This window comes from Macrotis lagotis, chromosome 4 (assembly GCF_037893015.1).
Source record: "Macrotis lagotis isolate mMagLag1 chromosome 4, bilby.v1.9.chrom.fasta, whole genome shotgun sequence".
In the NCBI taxonomy this organism is placed as follows: Eukaryota; Metazoa; Chordata; class Mammalia; order Peramelemorphia; family Peramelidae; genus Macrotis; species Macrotis lagotis.
Window position 1 is genome coordinate 92,347,959 of NC_133661.1, and position 21,102 is coordinate 92,369,060.

Here is a 21,102-nt window from a genome sequence, read left to right on the forward strand (position 1 = left end):
TGGGTCGGGCATTACATCAGCCTCTAGGGATAAAAAATGGAAACAGCACTTGACCTAAGGAGTTTCCATTCTATCAGAATACCATTGCTATCATCTCCAAGAATTCATCAAGCTCCTAGAACCGAGATACACAGCACTGTTTCAATCACTATAAAGTTTAGAATTTTGGAAAGACGTAGTCTCTACTCTAATGGCATTCTCTCTTTAAAATGCTCTACCAACTAGTCTAGTCAACTAGACCAAAAATAGAAACTATGCTTTCTTCACTCAGTCCTTTTGCTCACACCTTTCTATGTGGCTGGGATGCTTCCCATTCTCTCCAAGTCCTCCTTTTGAAACCCTTCCTCTCTTTCTGGGAACAATTCAAATTCCATTTCTTCTGTTCCCCCATAGAAGCTTTCCAGGGCATCAGGTAATGGAAAGGGGTTGTGAGATTTGGAATGAAAGCTTCTGGATTTGAATTCCATCTCTATGTTTCTTATTACCTATATTAACTTGGGTAAGTTGATTAAGTTTTCCAGGTCTCAAGATTCCTCACTGAGATGTTTAAAAACTGCAAGAGACATAATTTCTGAATAAATAATCACTTTATTAATAATATTAACATTTTATTAATGAGAGATCAATGGCACTTTTGATTGCCAAAGACCTTCATGGCTGTTGGCTCACAATTTATATGCCCTTGAAAAAGTGGATGTTCCTCAGAGTGTAATCGACTGTTAACAACTAATGAAAGACTGAATATTATAATGAGATGTGAGCTCATTCTAATGAGGATCTTGGGTATTTGTAACTTGATCCAAGTTTTGAAGAAAGAGATTTATCAATTTCCACATCACCTATCTGACAAAAGGGAGAATCTACATTTTCTCAGACCTAGCTGAATAAACACATTAAGCAAGAATTCACAGTCTTTGCCCAAGATTTTCCCTTCTGGTTAATTTCTAATGATGAAGTAGAAAAGGGGAATAACTTGGTCCTAATTCAATAATTTGTTATTAAATACAAGAGAGAAATAATCATTTTCTCATCACCTATAAAATGTAGTCATTAAATATAAGAGAAATAATCATTTTTTCTCATCATCTATAAAATGAGACACTTAAACTTTTTGGATAATAAATAACAAGAGAGACATTAGATGTCCATCAAATGGGAAATGGCAGAACAAATAATGGTTTATGGATGCAGAGGAATAGTATTGTGCTGTAAGAAATGACAAATATGAGGAAGTCAGAGAAATGTGAAAAGATTCATACAAACTGATGCAGATGAAATACAAAACACACAACAAGAAAAATATTAAGTAGCTGGAAAAACCAATAATGATCCTGGAAAATAGATAATGAAACATTTTTTCCTCCTCTCAAAATAGGTTGGAACTATAGCATCAGAATATTAAAGACAGTAAGACAGGATCATTGTATGTGTTGTTTATTGCTTATTTTCTTTAAGTACAAAGGGGAGCTCAAATTTGGGGTGATAGAGTTATATTTGGGAATAATTGTGATATTTTTAAAAGGCAATGATAAAAATTATTTTACTAATAAACTATCTAAAGATATTCTCTCCCTCCTTATATCTCTTACCTCATCTTGTTTGTATTTCCATAGATCATAACTACAGTGTTAGAACAGACCTTGGCAATATCTAGTCCAATGCTTTCATTTTACAGTTGAAGAAACCAAGGCACAGAGGGACTTAACCAGATGGTAAAGTGGCACAGATAGGATTCATACCCAGGTTATCTGACTCTAAACCTAGAATACTTCCCACTACACCATATTAGTTTATTTGCATAGAGGTCAAGTACTGAATCTTTATCATATTCCCTCACTCTTGATTCTCTGCTTTGATCCCAGGTCCACCATTCTAGGTCAGATGAATCTTACCTTGTTTCCAGTCCACGGTGGGACTGGGGATTGGCACATACACCCCAATCCACATGACTGCTTCTCTTTCTTACCTGCTGCCAAAACTCACTAATCCTCTCGCATGCATTTCTGCTGACTTCCCACAATCTTATTCTCCAATAATGAATGTGTTCCAGTCACACAAAATATCCACTGGAACCCCTGATGTTGTTGAATGCCTGACTGCCTGGTCTTCCTCAGGTTATCGGTTCTTGGCACCTTCCCCATTTACCCAGGCTGTGCTGATTGAGTCTGTCTAGTCTCTAGGTCAAAGCCACCCTGGTCTAGCCAACCCTGCCGCTGAGTCTTAGATTCTGACAAGCTAAAATATGAACACCCTTAAGTTCTCCTCATCTCTCCCATCCAGATCTAAAATCTCTTCAAAAAAATTCTTTAATACCTTCTTCATGTCTAGGAATATTTGGAAAAGAGATAGTTCTTACCCTCCCCTACCTCCACCTATCTCAATAAAATAAATTTTACTTCATAAAATTGTTATGTAGACATGTCCAAAAAAAGCAAAGTTATTCCCAGATTTTGAAAAGATGTGAAAACTTGATTGGATTTTTTCCCCCTCATTATCATCATTTTCATTGTTATCCACACCTCCCTCTTTTCCTTCTAAAAGTATTGGGAAGCTCTCATTTATTAAGATGAGTTCTTTGTTCAACCTGATAAGTTACATGATGGAGAGCTTTGATTCAGAACTTTCACAGCCTGGGCCCTTCCTACCTTTCCCATCTTTACTTCCATCCATGTATTTTACAATCCAGCTACACTGACTTGCTAGCTGTTCTCCAACATGATATTTTATTTCCTGACTCTTTTTCATTGACTTGTCCCCTATGTCTAGAATACTCTTCCTCCTCAGCCCTCACTCTTCTTTTCACTGTCCTCCTACAAGACTCCTCCTTCTACAAGAGTCTCCCACCCCTCTTACCCCATTTACCCTTTATATACTTGTATGTACATAGTTATTTGCATGCTGTCTTCTGCATTAGAATGCAAACTCCCTGAGGGTACATACAATGTTTGTGGTGGTGGTGGTGGTGGTGGTGGTGGTTTTTAACTTTCTCTGTAGCCTGATCACAGCAACTGGCCCATAGTAAGTTTGTCAGATTAGTTTGTCAGTCAATTCATATTTATTTAGCATTTACCAACTGCCCACCAGGCAGCATGCTAAGAACTTTGTTGGATGACTGAGAGTATCTCCTTCTAGAGCAGGGTTTCATAGCCTGAAGTCAGTTAAGCCATAAGAGGTATCAAAAGACTGGGACTTTTCCCTCTCCTATTATTGGAAGTTAAGTAGACAGTGAAGATCTTCTGAGAAAAGGAGCTTCCTCTCTAGCATCCCCCAATTTATTATCAATTCTGGATGGAGTCCAAGATTTCCTTAGTGGATTCTTCTATGGGTTCTTAAAGTTAAAAGAAGGACTCTCTGTAATGTAGAGGTTTGCCAACTCCAATTTTGTTTCCCTTCTGATGAAGTACAAACTATCATAGGTTGATGCCTTGAGAAGGGAAACCTTTAAAACCCTAGGGGAAAAAAAGTGGGACTCACCAGAGATGAAGAATTGTATTGACTGTTTAAGGGTTACTTATTAGTCCTTTAAGTATTTTCTGCATTTTCTATGGTATGGAATAAGGGCAATTGTGATATATACACTGATAACCTTGAGAGATTCTATAGGACCTAGGGACCCTTTTATCTTCATCTATTGAATCCTAGGTTTGATATAATCTCTCTCTCTCTCTCTCTCTCTCTCTCTCTCTCTCTCTCTCTCTCCCTATTTTTGTCTCTGTCTGTATATGTTTCTCTGTCTCTCTGTGTCTGTGTGTGTGTGTGTGTGTGTGTATGTCTGTTCACCTCTCTTTCTCCAGACAGAGACAGCGATAGAGACAGAGATAGAAATAGAGGGGGAGAGAGAGAGAGAGAGAGAGAGAGAGAGAGAGAGAATAGAGAGGATAGAGAGAGAGAGATAGAAACAGAAAGATGATAGAGCTAGACATGAGATAGAGATAGAAATAGAAATAGATAGAGATGAAATAGAGATGAGATACAGATGATAGAGATAGAAATAGAGATGAAATAGAGAGAGATGAGAGAGATTGAGATGAGATAGATATAGAGAAGAGATGATAGAGATAGAGAGATGAGATAGAGAGAGAGATAAATAGAAATAGATAGAGATGAGAGAGAGAGAGATGAGAGAGAGAGAGAGAGAGAGAGAGAGAGAGAGAGAGAGAGAGAGATTCTGAGATTCTTTGGAGGGAACTCTGAATAGAGGAAAAATTAGCCAAAAAAGTTATATCGGAGAAATTCCCAACAGTGAACTTGGTCCATATAAGTCACACAGTCCTGGGTCCTAGGTCATATCAGCCACAATAGAATTTTGAGTTGGAAGGACTTCTAGAGATTCTCCTGGCCTGGAAATTATTTTGTGTTACTCTATTCCTATTTTGTAATTATTTACCTATACTCAAGCTATATATACTTCCTCCATCTTCCAGTAGGATGTTTTATTTTGTTGATTTTCAGAATTGGAGTCATGACTAAGAGGAACATCTGGAGGCATTCCTATTTGTCTAGAGGTGAAATTCTTTGTAAAATGGATCTGAGGGTGTCTAGGTGGTGCAGTGGATAGAGCACCAGCCCTGGAGTCAGGAATACCTGAGGTCAAATTCAGCCTCAGATACTTAATAATTATCTAGCTATGTGGCCTTGGGCAAGCCACTTAACTCCATTTGCCTTGCAAAAGCCTAAATAAATAAATAAATAAATAAATAAATAAATAAGTAAATAAATAAATAAATAAATGAACAAATGAATGAATGAATGGATGGATGGATGGATGGATGGATGGATGGATAAACAGAGAAATAGATAAATAAATAAATAAATGAATGAATGAATGAATGAATGAATGAATAAATAAATGAATAAATGAATGAATGAATAAATAAATAAATAAATAAATGGATGGATGGGTGGATGAATAAATAAATAAATAAATAAATAGATGAGTGAATAAATAAATAAATAAATAAATGGATAAGTGGATAAATAAATAAAATGGCCCAGAGCAAACACATATGCCAAGGATGTTTTCAGTAATCAAGATGAAAGTTGGAGTTTCAAAAACAATCAGATACCATTGTAGTTTCAATCTGTCGGCATTGTTCCCTCGAACTGTTTGGCAGCTTCTGGGAAACCAAAGTCTTTGGGGGGAGTGTGGTTGTAGAGCTGAGTAAAACAATTCAATCACCCTACTGATGATTAAATCTTCATGAGTTATAGCTATACATAAAACTACAAATACGCCAATCTGGACCATTAGACCTACAAAAGGCAGATCAACTAAACCATGGTGTTGCAAAGTTGTCACTAAAATCACCATACCAGTGTTAGCCCAACATTGCTGAGGCACTGTGGTGCCTCACTGATACGAGAGGGAAACCATATCCATAAGGTCAAGGGCTCCCATAGCATCCAAACATCACCAATTGTCCTGTTTCTTATCAAATAAGACCAAGAAATGATATGGTTCTAGTAAAGGATGTCTTTGCACAATACTCCCCTCACTATGATAAATATAAGGTGCAAGTCATTTCTCATGAATGTGATGACATGGTCCTTTTCAATTATGAAAGACAAACATCAATAGTAAGAGGTAAATTTCTTGAGAACAGAGACTATTGCATTTTTGTCTTTGGATTCTAGACTTAGTATCTTACAAACAATATTTCTATATAACGAGTGCTTGTTTGTGTGTTTGTTGGGGTTTTTTGTTTGTTTTTTGCAAGGCTATGGGGTTAAGTGACTAGACAAAGGTTACACAGCTTTAGTAAGTATCAAATGTTTGAGTCCAGATTTGAACCCAGGTCTTCCTAACTTCAGGACTGGTGCCCTACCCACTGTACTGCCTAGCTGCCCCTTTTGTTTTTTAAATGTTTATTTGGTTGATTGGTTTTTTTTTTAAATGAATGTAGTCCAACTCCCCATATTACAGGTAAAAAAATTGAGACACTGAGCACTAAAGGATTTGACCAGATTCATACAGGTAGTTCATATCAGAATCAGGATGTGAACCCAGGTCCTATATCCAACTTTAATGTTATTCCATTATGCCAGGTTAAATAGATTTAGTTTTGAGGTTTTGTTGAGAACATTCTGATATCTTCAAATGGTTACCAAGACAGGTTTCATGCTTTAGGGCTCAAACTAAGCATCTTTGCCCCATATTTAGCAAAGACAGATATTCTATTGAACTGAGGAGTGGAATTTCTATAGAATGTTAACTGAAAATAACTCTTATAGAAGTATTGAGTAATGGCTACTAAGTATTAATTATCACCTGTAAAACCAGTAGCTTTTCCATAGCTTTGATTTAATGAAAACATCTTTAAAATAAAAAATTAAGGTGAAGAGGAAAATACTACAAAAATTATTTAACATAGTTTATGAGTACCTAAATTAAGTCCTTCACAGATAAGGCAAATATCTTTTTATGTTAAAGGTGAAAAAATGTACACTGGATTGTAAAACTCAAAATAAATAAAATCTTTATAATCCAAAAAAAATAAAAGAAAAGGAGGTTTTTCATCCAAAAAAAATATGTACACTGAGGTCATCAACTCTCTCGCATCACTAACTCAGGTTCAATGTCTTTAGTGAAAGAACAAGATTTCACTTTACCAACATGAACAGTATACAAATAACATTGAAGTCTGGGCAATAAGGCCTCCAAAAGTAAATCATTTCTATTTCTACCATGTTGCATGATGGGAGAAACTGAGGCAATTTGTTCAGAACAATGAATCATAGCATTAGACTAGAAGTTGAAAGTCCCCAGTTTCATCCTAGCTCTGTCATATAACCAGGACAAGAGACCTCGGGCAAGTCTCTGTCTATCTGACTCCAATATCAGATGTAAAATGAAGACACTTCATTTTACCAGCCTTGCCTACACTGTTGTAAGGAGTCAATGAGGAAAACCTTTGTGAATTATACAGAACTCTACAAATGAGAGATGTTATTATTGTTGAAATTCCAAAGTCTCATGTTTCATGTTTGCATTTGGTCATTGCCTCTTCAAAAAAAGTGTTTTACAAGCAATACCAACCTGAGAGAAACTCTGTGCCAGTTTCTTAAGGACAATGAAAATGAAATTATAGACCGAACAGTCTCTTCCCATAGAATGTTGTACATAAAAACCACCATGTGAAGCTAAATTCTCTCTGGCTGACTAAAATATATAGAAAATCAATTACAGAGAGCAAACAAAAGGTTGATTTATTATACTGGGCTGCCAGTAGCAAAATATATTACTTCATCCTAGACTTGAATTTTGACTTTAATGACTTTTTCTATATTTCACACTGAAATGCATTTCCATTCTTTCCCCTTAAAAAAAAAGTCACCTAATGCATGTAAATAAATATAAAGATCTAAAATTACATTTTTTCTGTGTCTTCCCCAAGATAAAAATTCAAAGGATTTAATATTGGAAAAAGAACCAAAAGGCCAAGTTCAAATTATTATTATTTCTAAATTGTTTATAAGCCACAGTATATAAGCACTTTAATAATAATGTCTGTCTTGCTGTCATTGGACTATATCATTGTTTTTATCTAACTTGGTTTTCCTTCTTCTAAGATTCTAAGATTTCTTTCCATTGCCTTCCCAACTCACACCATCCCCAAAATAAATATCGAAACGATCAAATCCAAACAATTAATTTATGTTTCGATAGTAATAGGATTCACTAGAAAATATGGATAATTAAAAATGCAAATTGAAATTTGGCAAACCAACTTCAGTCTTTCAATTATCATGAAGTTACCTCCAATGAGAATGATAACTTCCCTTTGAAATTTCAAAAAAGCATAATCTGATTCTTTGAATCTTGTTGGGGGGGTCCACTTGTTTTGTCCATTTCAGGGCTTAATAATGGGCTTAATTTCCCTTTTCTTCCCTTAGTCACAGAAAGAATGTGACTATGTGCCATCCTATACAAGAAAACCAGTTGTTCTGCCCATTCTGATTTCCATGAAAAGAGGCTTGGATTCAAGTACTTACTAGTCTCTGACCTTAAACAAGCTTCTCAAATCTTCCTGAGCATCCATTCCCATTTTTGTAAAATGACAACAATCCTACTTTACAAGCATATTGCCATAATCAAATAAAAAAATCTATGCATCATTTAAAATAACCAAGCTAATTATGAAGACTTCTTCCCATTCAGTAACTGTAGGGCAACATATAAATGTCATTTAGCAGCTAGGTGATTCAGTAGATAAAGCCCTAGACTGGAAGTCAGGAAGACTTGATTTCAAATCCTTCCGCAGATATTTACTAATCTTGTAGCCTGGTCAAATAACTCAAACCTTCTCAAACTGTAAAACGGATATAATAATACCTACCTCCACAGGTTGTGGAGAGACTTAAAAGAGATAACATGTAGCATGTTAGGGGCTTTGCAAACCTTAAAATGCTAAGCCAGCATTGTTATTCAGTCATTTCAATCATATCTAACTCTCTAGGACCCCATTTGGGATTTTCTGGCCATAGATACTGAAGGGGTTTGCCCTTTACTTCTCCAGATCATTTTATAGATGAGGAAATGGAGACAAGCAGGGTTTAATGACATGCCCAGGGTCACACAGTTAGTAAGAGTCTGAGGTTGGATTTGAACTCAACACGATGAGTCTGGCATCCTATCCACTGAGCCACATGCTCTTATATAAAATCTTTATGTCGTTGATCTCTTTGGGATGTAAGTTTAGTACCTGTCTACAAACATTAAGTCAAAGGATATGAATTCCTCTAGAATATTAAAACTCTATCCAAGAACAATCTATCAGTGTTCCTCTCTTCACACAAATCTGCAAGATTATTTCTATATTGTTACATCTTTGTCATTTTAGTAGGTATAAGATGAAATCTCAAGAGTTGTTTTGATTTGCATTTCTTGTATTGTTAATGAACTGGAAGACTTTTTTTAATGACTGGTGTCATTTTAATTTTTTATGCTCATATCTTTGATCAGGTGAACTCAATGATGAAAGTTTTAATTCACAGTAGTTATCCACAACATCCAATAAGATCATTTTTATTATCTATGACACCAATTTACAAGAAAAAAAAGAGAAAGAATTAGGGAGGATATTGGACAGAGTTCATTATCCTAAGGAATATACTAAAGATCAGGAAACCATATGGAGGAAATAAAAGTGAACAACACTTTGAATTAAATCTGCTTTTCTGGACACAAATATTTCAAAAGATACATAAGTCCTGCCATGACTAACCCAGATGATGGTGTCTACCAGACAACCTTCAGCTGACCCAGCCACTCCAATGAATCAGGTTTATATAGTTACTCCTTTCTCAGCTATTGTATGTCAGTCAACCTGAATGACTAGCAGTTCTTAATGTCTGCCATGTCATCTTCTCTCATCTAAAATCTAAAGGCAATTGAAAAGCTCTTCCCCCATCTCCCAATAATTCCCATCTCCCACTGTTGAAATGCTTCACTTCCTTCAAGGTTGTATTGAAGGGTTGCCTCTTCATAAAACCTGCCCTGATCCTCTCTACTGAAAGTATTCTCTCTCTCTCTCCTTAAATTTTCCCAGACAGGTCCTTGGGTCAGAATCTCTTCTTTTCACTGCCCCCCTAATAGCCTCTCTTAAAATCATAGTTTTTTATGAACATTTTATATACATTCCCTAGCATTTTGTAAGCTCCTTAAGAACAAAGGACCATGCCAATATTTATCTCTGCATCCCTAGGATCAAGCTCCATGCTTTCAAGTCAATTCAACAAATGTATCAGATGCTAACTCTGCAAAAGATGCTGTTCTGATCACTTAATAAATGGTTGCTGAACAGAATGAAACATTTCAAGTAGCTAGTACCCTTCATAAGTCCATGTCATTCATTAGGAATGACTACAATTCAAATAGGTATTTATTGGTGCTGGAAGGTAACCCCAGACCATAAAATCCTTTAAATGGTCTTTTCATAGATGTATTGTAAGTCATAATAATGGTCACTAAGAGATGAACCTATAATTCATTTAAAATGCTTTCTTCTAGTAACCAAGTTAGTTAGGAGTACTATTTCCCCTCCAATAAGGGTCAGTCCCCAAACAAGTGCTTGGTCATATATTCATGTTTAGGTATTAAGGACTCAGACAAGTCACTTAATCTTTTTTGGAATTCAGTTTCATTACCTATAAAATGAAGGAGTTGGACCAAATGACCTTTAAGGTTCTCCAACTCTGGATCCCAACATCTCCAGGATTACATTGTGCTCTTGAGGAATAGGTGAGGAATTGATTCCCCAAACAGGCCAGTATTGTCATGGACTGGGTTGCTAACCACAGACAGGCCAGCATGGAAACACACGAGTTATGTCCATCAGAGACATCAAGGTTCACGGGTGGTTTCAATTCCAAGGATATCATCTACTAGGTACAAAAATAGCATGGTGGATAGACAGCCAACTTTGAATTTACAAAGACCATCGTTCAAGCTCTGCTTCTAATACATACTAGCTATATGACTACAGGCAAATCAGTGCTCTGGGTAATAGTCTAAAATTATTAAATCATCATAAATAGTATTTAATGGCACCTACTATGTCCCAGACACTTTACAAATATTATCCTATCTAATCCTCACAATAACCCTGATGGAGAAAGGGGAGGGGAAAGGGGAAATAGTATTATTATTATTAATCCATTTCTGACAGTTTAGGGAACTGAGATTAAGTGTCTTGACCAAGTTCACTCAGCCAATAAAAGTCTGAGATCAGGATGGAAATCAAGTCTTCCTGACTCCAGTCCTAGGGCTCTATCCACTAGCTGTCTCTTGACAGATTAGATGTCAATCTGCTTTAGTGAAGACAGCTTCCATATTAGTATTTCTTTACGCTGGTGAAGTCACAGAAAAAGAAAAAAAGTACAGAAATTATGTAGTCACCTTAAAATCACATTGCCTATGCTGGTAGTCTGAAGGGAGACTCCTAGAAAATAACAGAAAGTATATTTATAACCTCTTGCTGATAGGGAGGTTCATAGGATCAAAGAATGGAATCAGATTTAAAGATGGAAAGGTCCTTAAAGGTTAATGAATCCAAACTTTTATAGATGAGGGAATTAAAATACCAATTAAGAGATTAAGGTCACATAACTAATAAGTTATCTAAGATGGAACTCAAGTCTTCCTGACTCTGTGTCTGATGCTTTACCCAATACTCTAGACACTCCCACTCTCTGTACTATCTTTGTATACAGAGGACATCAAGTTCTCTGCAAAATTTTCTTTATAATTTTTTCATGATTCAAGTAATATGGCATGTGAAAAGATCCAAACAGACTTGATTCTAAGAACCAATTCTGCCAATAACTTAAAAATTACTTTATTTAGAGAGACAGGGAAAGGACAAGAAGGTCTTAAATATAACTCTTTATTGCTGCAAAAATTATCTTTTTTATAATTTCCACATCCCAAATACAAATATGGACCTCATAAAGATCAAAATGTTAATAAAAATTCAAAAGGAATACTCTAGAAAACATGAGGAAAAAGAGAAGCATGGGAAAATTATATGTAATGACACAAAGGAAAGTAGAAGCAAAAAAAAATGCACACAAATGACAACAATGAAAGTGGAAAGATAACAGGAAAATAGAAACTGAATGCTGTGAAATTATAATGATAAATCTTAACTTCAAAGAGGAGATATGAGATGAAACCTGTACCTCTTCTTTTCAGAGGAAGAAAAGTAATAATGTGGTATAATATATATAATGTCATATTTTTTAATGTGTTAACTAATTTTACTGGACTTTTAAAAAATTTTAATTATAGAGGAGGAGGTATAAGAAAGGAATACACTGGAAAATGTGTAAAATAAAAAATATCAATCATAACTTTTTCAAATAAAAGAATTTGAAATTAATGAAAACACTAGTTATTTCATCATACTTCCTATATAATATTAATGCTCATTAAGTCTCAGTTTCCTCATCTGTAAAATGGGAATAATATCTGTCCACCCTAAATTCATAGAATCATTGAAAAAAATTAACTACAATTCAATTCAACATCTATTGATTACTATATCCCAGACAATAATATGTGAAAGAACCTCATAAACTATAAAAAAGACATGCAAACATAAAGCACCATGATTATCATATTGTTGAGGGTACTTTCATGCTCCAGACTGTTGATAATGTTTGTCCTTCATTCTTGAAGAAGACCATGACATCAGGGAAGTGATGCCATGACAAGCATATGAATTGGATGGGGGGGGAACTATGCTAAGTCATGAGCCTCACTTTCTATTCCAGAGCCTTCCAGGTCCAATAGCCAGATATGGATCAGGATAACTGGAGATGGCCCTGCATGTAAGTCAATCAGAATTAAGTTACTTATCCAAGATCATACAGCAAATAGGCATCAAGTGCCGGAGGCCAAATCCAAACTCCCATCCTCCTGATAACAAAGTCAGTGCTCTATGCATAAGGAACCTTCAAGCTCTAAAATTCTATGTTCTTGTTTTTTTTATATCCATACACAAAGAAAAAAATAGGGAGAAGGGATGGTGCAAGATGTGGTATATGATTGTAAATATTGTAATACAAGGAGAGAGTTTCAAAGAAACTGGAGATTTATATGAACAATCCAGAGTGAAATGAGCAGAACCAGAAAGACAACTTACATTATAACAATACTATAAAAATAAAAAGTCTTATGGTTATACATTCATAGCCTATATTAGATTGCTTTCTGTCTGGTGGAGGGTGGAGGGAAGGAAGGGAAGAAAAAATGTAAAACTCAAAATCTAGCAAAAAAAATGATTGTTGAAAACCACCATTGTGTGTAGTTAGAAAAATAAAAAAATATATATTATTTACTGGGAAAAAAAATTTAAAAATAAAAAAGCTCTGAATGATTTAGGAGTTTGATCAATCAAATGTCCAACTAGGATTCCAGAGGACTAGTACTGAAGAATGCTGCCCACCAACTGTGAACTAATCCAACTATTCTGGAGAGCAATATGGAACTATGTCCAAAGAGCAAAAAAACTGACCATACCCAATACTAGGCCTATATCCAGAAGAAATCATAACAAAGGTAACATAAAAAATATTTCAAATCATAGCAGCTCTTTTTACAGTGGAAAAGAATTGGAAATTAAGGGGATGTCCATCAACTGGGGAATGGCTGAACAAGTTATGATAAATGAATGTTAGGGAGTACTGTTGTTCTATAAGAAACCATGAAGAGAAGGCTGGAAAGAATTACATGAACTGATGCTGAGCAAAGGGAGCAGAACCAAGAGATCATTGTACACAATAACAACAACATCGAGCTGATTGACTTTGAAGGATGCAGCTCCTCTCAGCAGTTCACAGAGCTAGGACAACCCTGGGAGTTCTGTAATGTACAACACTATTCATATCCAGACAAAGAAAAAACACAAAACAAAATAAAACAAAAAAATAACAGAATCTGAATGAACACTAAGCTCATTTTTTTTAAGTTTCTCTTATGTCTTTTCTTTCTATCCCATGGTTTTCTTTCTTTTCCCTTAGTCCTAATTCCTCATTCAGAAAATGACTATTATGTTAACATGGTAAATACATACATGTACAATGTTCACCAGACTGTTTGCCACTGAGGGGAGGGGGATGGGCAGGTAGGGTGGAAGAAAATTATGTAACTTATAAATATGCATGTTGGATGAATGTTGAAAACCTTTCATAACAGTCATCCAACCTTTCTGGAGAGCAGTCTGGAACTACGCCCAAAGGGCAACAAAACTGTGCATACCCTTTGATCCAACAATACCACTACTGGGTCTATACTCTGAAAAGATTATGAAAAAGGGTAAAAACATCACTTGTACAAAAATATTCATAGCAGCCCTGTTTGTGGTAGCAAAGAATTGGAAATTGAGTGAATGTCCATCAGTTGGGGAATGGCTTAACAAAATATGTGATGGAACATTGTTCTATTAGAAACTAGGAGGGATGGGAATTCAGAGAAGCTTGGAAGGATTTGCATGAACTGATGCTGAGTGAGATGAGTAGAACCAGAAGAACACTGAACATCCTAATAGCAACATGGGAGTGATGATCAATCTTAATGGACTTGCTCATTTTATCAGTGCAACATTCAGGGAGAATTTTAGGGTATCTGCAATGGAGAATACCATCTCTATTCAAAGAAAGAATTGTGGAGTTTAAACAAAGACCAAAGACTATTATCTTTAATTTTTTTTTAAAAAAAAGTTATCTTATTATGTAATTGCTATCACTTATATTTTATTTTTTTCCTTAAGGATATGATTTCTCTCTCAACATGTTCAATTTTGATGTATAGTATGGAACCAATGTAAAGACTATCAGAATGCCTTCAGTGGGAGGTGGAGGGAAGGAAAAAAATTGGGAGAAAATTGTAAAATTTTTAAAAAGTAAAATTATAAATTAAAATTATAAATTATAAAAATTAATTTTAAATTAATAATTAAAATTTTAAATTTAAAAACTAAAAGAAAAAAGAAAAACTTTCATAACATGTAACTGGAAAAATAAAAGGAAATAAAATATCTTTTTTTAGATTTTGCAAGGCAAAATATATATATATATATATATAAAATAAATTGGGAATAATAAAGGGGTTCTTTCCAGGCTTATTACATATTATTCTCCCTCATGCACTCTACATTCAAGCCAATCTCTCAACTTGCTATTTCCTATACTCAGGGTCTCTTTCCTGTCTTCATACCTTTGTACACACTATTCCCCCACTCTCTCCACCTCACCCCTGCTTCTTGAACTCTTAGTTCTACCTCCTTCAATAGGATTTTCCTAATTCTCTTATATGTTTGTTCCTCTTCCCTCTAACAAAATTATTCTGCTTATTTTCCTGAGTTTAAATCTTGCCTCATAGCTATGACCCTGGATGACTTACTTAGCCCAATTTGCTTTAGTTTCCTCAACTACAAAATGGGGTTAATAATAATACCCATTTCAGAGGCGGCTAGGTGGTGTAGTGGATAAAGCACCAGCCTTGGAGTCAGGAGTACCTGGGTTCAAATCTGGCCTCAGACACTTAATAATTACCTAGCTGTGTGGCCTTGGGCAAACCACTTAACCCCATCTGCCTTGCAAAAACCTAAAAATAATAATAATAATAATACCCACTTCCAAGGGTTTTTGTAAGACTAAAATGAGATAATAATTGTAAAGCACTTAGCAAACCTAAAAGTATTATTATTACTATTATTTATCTATAAACATGTCATGTCCCCCTAAGAGAACATAAGCTCCTTGAAAGAAGGGAATCTCTCACTTTTGTCAAGCACAGACCCTGGAACATAGTAAATGTTTATTAAAGTTTGTTGAATGAATTGGTTGAATTAGCTATCTCCAGTAGAAAAATGTTTAAAGAGAGAGAGAGAGAGAGAGAGAGAGAGAGAGAGAGAGGAAAGATAACCCCTAAAAAAATAGGATTCCACATTGTTCTCTCTATCCTCATCCAAAAATACTACATCCTTTGTTGAAACTTTTTGTCATTTCAAAGGAGGTTCTTCATACCAAAACCAAAACAGAGAATGATGGAATTATACCAAAATGCTTTACTTATAAACTATCTCATTTTACCCTCAAAACAATCCTATAATGAGAGGTTGATATCATTATGGGGCAACTAAATGGTGCAGTGGGCTTGGAATCAGGAAGACTCTCCTTTTAATGAGTTCAAATCTGGCCTCAAACACTAGTGGTATGACCCTGAGCAAGTTGCTAATCTTATTTGATCTCAATTTCCTCATTTGTAAAATGAACTAGAGAAGGAAATGGCAAACCAATCCAGTATCTTTTCCAAGAAAACCCTACATGAGGTCACAACCAGTTAAACACAACTGAGAAATGACTGAATAGAATAGAGATATCATTATAAATAGATATCATTGTGTCCATTTTCTAGATGTCAAGACTCCAGGAAGTAAAGGAACTTGGTCAAAATCCTAGAGCTAATAAGCAGAGGAGTCAGAATCCAATTAATCTGGTTCTAAATCCCAAACCCAATCCATGATTCTTCAGTCCCTTTAGTAACTCCATTCTGAGTAGCTATTTTCTCTGAAGTGCATTAATGGATTAACCTTCAGACTATCTCAGCATCACAGCCAGGGCCTTTTCTGAGAATCTACTAGAGACAGAAATTTTAAAATAAATGCTTTTGAGGCCATTAGAAAGTTTGAATAAATTAATGGGAGGAGAGCACAAAATAGTATAGGCATTTAATTAATTCTTACTCAACAAGCTCTTTCCCCTTTAACTAAAATGTTCCTTCCTGCTACATTCTGATTTTGTTAGAAGAGGAATATTAATCACTTTACTGAAGTTAGGCATATTCCAGCTCACTCCAGTACCCAGAATTATAAGCTAAAGTAGGGGAAAATGAACTTTTGTGTAAATTTGGAAAGATTTAGTTCCTTCTCTAATCCTAGATGTTGAAGGAAAAGGTGGATTTTTAATACTCAAATTAAATAAATTAGATGATAGAATCAGTAGCAATCCCCTATTTTCCATCATAAATAATATTTTACTCTTTCCCTTCTCTCAAGATGACAGACACAAAACCACCAAAAGAACAAAAGGAAAAGAAAATCAAAAAGGAAAAAAGGAAAAGAAGAACAAAAGAAAGATGTGGCTAAAAAGGTGAAAAAGCCAGCCCTGACTCTGAGGTCAGCAATGTATTCCTTCAGAGCCATGCATAAGTGAATTGAAAGAAAAAAGAAAGACAAAAGTGCCTACTACTATCTCAAAGTCAGTTGATGATGATAAAAAGGAGGAACCCGAGTGGTAAAGATTTGCAAAATGCCTAGGTATTTCCCTATTAGAAAGCTCTTAAGTCAAAGCAAAAAAGTTCTTCCAGTCAGGTTAGCAACACCTGGGACACAGTTCTGATCATGCTCACTGGCTGCAACATGGGCAAGCAAATGGTTTTCCTGAAGCAGATGGCTAGTGGCTTGCTACTGGTGACTGGACCTCTAACCATCAACAGTGTTCTTCCTGGGAATGACCTATCAGAAATTTACCAATGCCACATCTACCAGCATTAACCTTTCAGGTGTAAAAATTCCGAATCATCTTACTGATGCTTACTTTAAGAAGAGTTTCCTCCAGAAGCATTTGCATGAACTGATGCCGAGCGAGATGAGCAGAACCAGAAGAACATTGTACACCCTAACAGCAACATGAGGGTGATGATCAACCTTAATGAACTTGCTCATACGAACAGGGCAAAATTTAGGCAGAGTTTTTGGATTTCTGCAATGGAGAATGTCATCTGTATCCTGAGAAAGAATTGTGGAGTTTGAATAGAAGAGGACCATTACCTTTAATTTTTTAAAAAACTGTTATCTTATTATGTAATCTTCCTATCTCTTATATTTTATTTTTTTCTTAAGGATATGATTTCTCTCTCAATACATTCAACTTAAATCAATGTATACCATGGAAAGGATGTAAAGACTAACAGACTGCCTTCTGTGGGGGATGGGGGAGGGAAGCGAGATTTGAGGAAAAATTGTAAAATTCAAAAATAAATAAATTTAAGGAAAAAAAATAATATCCTCCATAAGCTTAGTCACCAAGGAAAGATTTTTGACACAAAAAGAGAAATACGAGATTACAGAGAAGCACAAGGCTGATCAGGAAAGCAGTGGTCTCAGGGCAGCTAGGTGGTGCAGTGGATAGAGCAATGTACCTAAGTTCAAATCCGGCCTCAGACACTTAATAATTACCTACTTGTGTGGCCTTGGGCAAGCCACTTAACTTCATTTGCCTTGCAAAAAAAAAAAAAAGGAAGCAATAGTCTCTCAGAATCTGCTCAAATCAAGAAAATTCCTCAACTCCAGTGGCTACCTACATTCTTATTCTCTCTCCAAGGGAATTTATCTCATCAACTGATATTTTTTTATGTTTTTTGCAAGGCAAATGGGGTTAAGTGGCTTGCCCAAGGCCACACAGCTAGGTAATTATTAAATGTCTGAGGCCAGATTTGAACTCAGCTACTCCTGACTCCAGGGCAGGTACTCCATCCACTGTGCCACCTAGCCACCCCTCATCAACTGGTATTTTAAATGCCTTGCAAAGAAGTCTTGTTAAACTATTTGGAATAGTTAAAAATAGTAATATTTTATATATGTGACAGCTATCTGAAGCAGCATGGAAAGAACTAAGATTTTCCAGACAGATCTTGATCTTTTCCATAGATCTCAATGATTTTATTGAATGTAGTTAATTAAAAGATTTTTCTTTGCTCGACTCTTTAATCTTTTGAGAATCCCAACAGAGAAACAGCTTCTTAATTTAAGGCTCTGTCTCAGTAGGTAGCCACTATAAAATTCACCATTTTCAGTTCCATTTCTTTCACCATTTTAATGATGAATTTTGATGTATTCAATGAGCTAGTGATGTATTGGATAAGATTTCAAACTCTATTGGATTTGTGAACTCATCACTTTGAAAAATGTAGCTCATCTCATCCATACCTGCCCATTTTGTGTGACTCCTGTTCAAACCTTCCCACAAGTTCAACATAAGACATTTATGCAAAATGCAGGAAGCCTCCCTTACCACCTTACATTGCAAAGATACTAGTGGAACATTCCTGACAAATACTTGTCATCTCTTGCCCCTGTCACAGAACTAGCCCATCTTCTCTTCCTAGTAAACTTATTCTTGATAACATCTTTTATTTCTGTTCTTTTAAGTTTCTTATTAGTTATATGTTACAGCTATGCCCACCATGCATCACCCCATTACTCTCTTTTATATTCATTTTTAATTCTTCATAGATTCCCATACTCTGTCTCAATATCATATAATAAAACTGGCATATAATAAAAAAAGACAGTCTAACTCTCCTCTTCCTGTTCAATTCTGGCTCCATCCCATTGTCCATCTATACTATCTATACTATCATATGTTTTTTAAAGTTTAGAGTCTTAAATACAAAAAATTATAGAAGGGCAGCTAGGTGGCGCAGTGGATAGAGCACCGGCCCTGGAGTCAGGAGTAGCTGAGTTCAAATCTGACCTCAGACACTTAATAATTACCTAGCTGTGTGGCCTTGGGCAAGCCACTTAACCCCATTGCCTTGTAAAAACTAAAAACAAACAAATAGAAAAAATGATAGGAAAAGAAATTATAGAGAGAGAAAGGACTCTTTATTTGTGATCTGTGAATTTTTTTAATTAACAATTGTGCTCAAATATAATTGCTTCCCTTATAAAATTATATATTTTATTTATACATTTAAAATCATTATTCTAAAGCAGATATGTCCAAACCATAAGCAACCCATTCAGGTGACATTATTACATTTTACTATTATCCTCACTATTAATATGGGTTATATTGCATTGTAAATATTAAATTCTATATGTGGTCCTTGAAAGATTTTGTGAGGCAATGAGGGCCAAAAGAGCTAAAATGTTGGAAAACCATGTTCTAAAGAGTGAATAGATTTCACCAGACTCCAATAACATAAATTTTCATTGTGGCACCTGGGGCATTCCATTCTTGCATAAAAAAAGGTCACCATCAACTACCCTCCCTAGGGTCAGGATACTTTTTGAGCTCATATCCACTCAAAATTACAGTTGGCAAGACCTTTCCAATGTATTTACTGCAACTAGTTAATCAGAGGACATAATTCAAAGCAAAAGCATTTAATGAACTAGTTCAGTTACATATATATATATATATATATATATATGAATAGAATATTTCCCTTCATTAAACTGGAGAACACTCTGAGAACTGCATATGCCATCAGAGGACATTCATAGGTATTCCTCTTAGTAGATATATAAGTAAGGAATATGTGTGATCAAAACATAACAGTTAAGTAGACTCTCCCAGGCCTGATGCTACAAGCCATCAATGCTTCTGCCATGGTGATCAGTGTCCTCTCTGGGTCTGCTTCTTGATGGATACAACTCTCTAATGGACATGAGAGGGGAAGGAGGATAGGATGTTTTTAATGACTTTGATCTTCTCCACAGCCATCATCAACCAACTTATTAAGCACTTAACTATGTTCTTAATTGCACATGTTCTATTCACACTTTGCTAAGGTATTAGGAATAAAAATTACAAATAAAAAGAGTCCCTGTCCTGAAAGAGATTACATTCTAGTGAGGAAAGACAATATAAAAATAGGGTTATTTTAATGAGGGTTTCAGGAGCATAAGAGACCTCCTTAAATCAAAGTTCTTGGAGGAAACATCCAATTAGAGGGTGAAGCCAAAGGAGTAAAGGTTTTTACAAAGTTGGGGTTCTAGGATTGGAATGAGTCAGGAGAGGGCAACTTTGGAGTGCAGCCCTGAGTCCCTACTTAGGATTTATTCTAGTGTATTTTCTATATCTGTTTGGAGAAGTTTGTGGGAAGAGAGAAGGTAGCTGTACTTCCAACTCACATCTTGGTTCTGACTTTCATGGACTTCATCCAGTCACCAGCTGATGGGACATCTGTTCCCCATAAATATAATGGGCTCTTCTTCACCTCTTTTAGCTTAACCCCCAGAACTTATGCTTCAGGCTTTTTGGGGGGAAGGCAGGACCCTCAAACACCTAGATATTGGCCAGGAAAAAAAATTTCAGCTGATTTTTCTCCACATAAAGAGGGATCTATCAGTTGTCAGAGATTTTGCCTTCAGAGGGCAAACTTATTTTGAAATAAGGAACAGCCAAGCTAATTAGAGCCTGCAGGCATTAGTCTGTCTTTGAACTTCTTTCTACTTTTATCAGTTGTGTCTCTGTCCCAAGCTTCTAACTAGAGTTAGAAATTCCCCTTTAACTACTGTCACTTCTTAGTTCCTCAACCTTTCAAATTTACCTTCCAAAAAAAAAAAACCATAAAAGGCTACCTGGATGTGAAGCACCATGCTTTTCCTCAGTCTCTATAGGACACAGTATTAAAGAAAAAAAACCACTGAGTTTGTGAAAAGATGGAGACATTGAAAAAGATGAAGATGTAACGGTTGAAAAGTTCATCTCAACCACTATACAACTGTACAATTAGAGAGACAGAGATAATAGCTAATAGTAGCTGGATTTTAGGTAAAGTTTTAAAGGTTGGCAATTTTTTTTTAATCT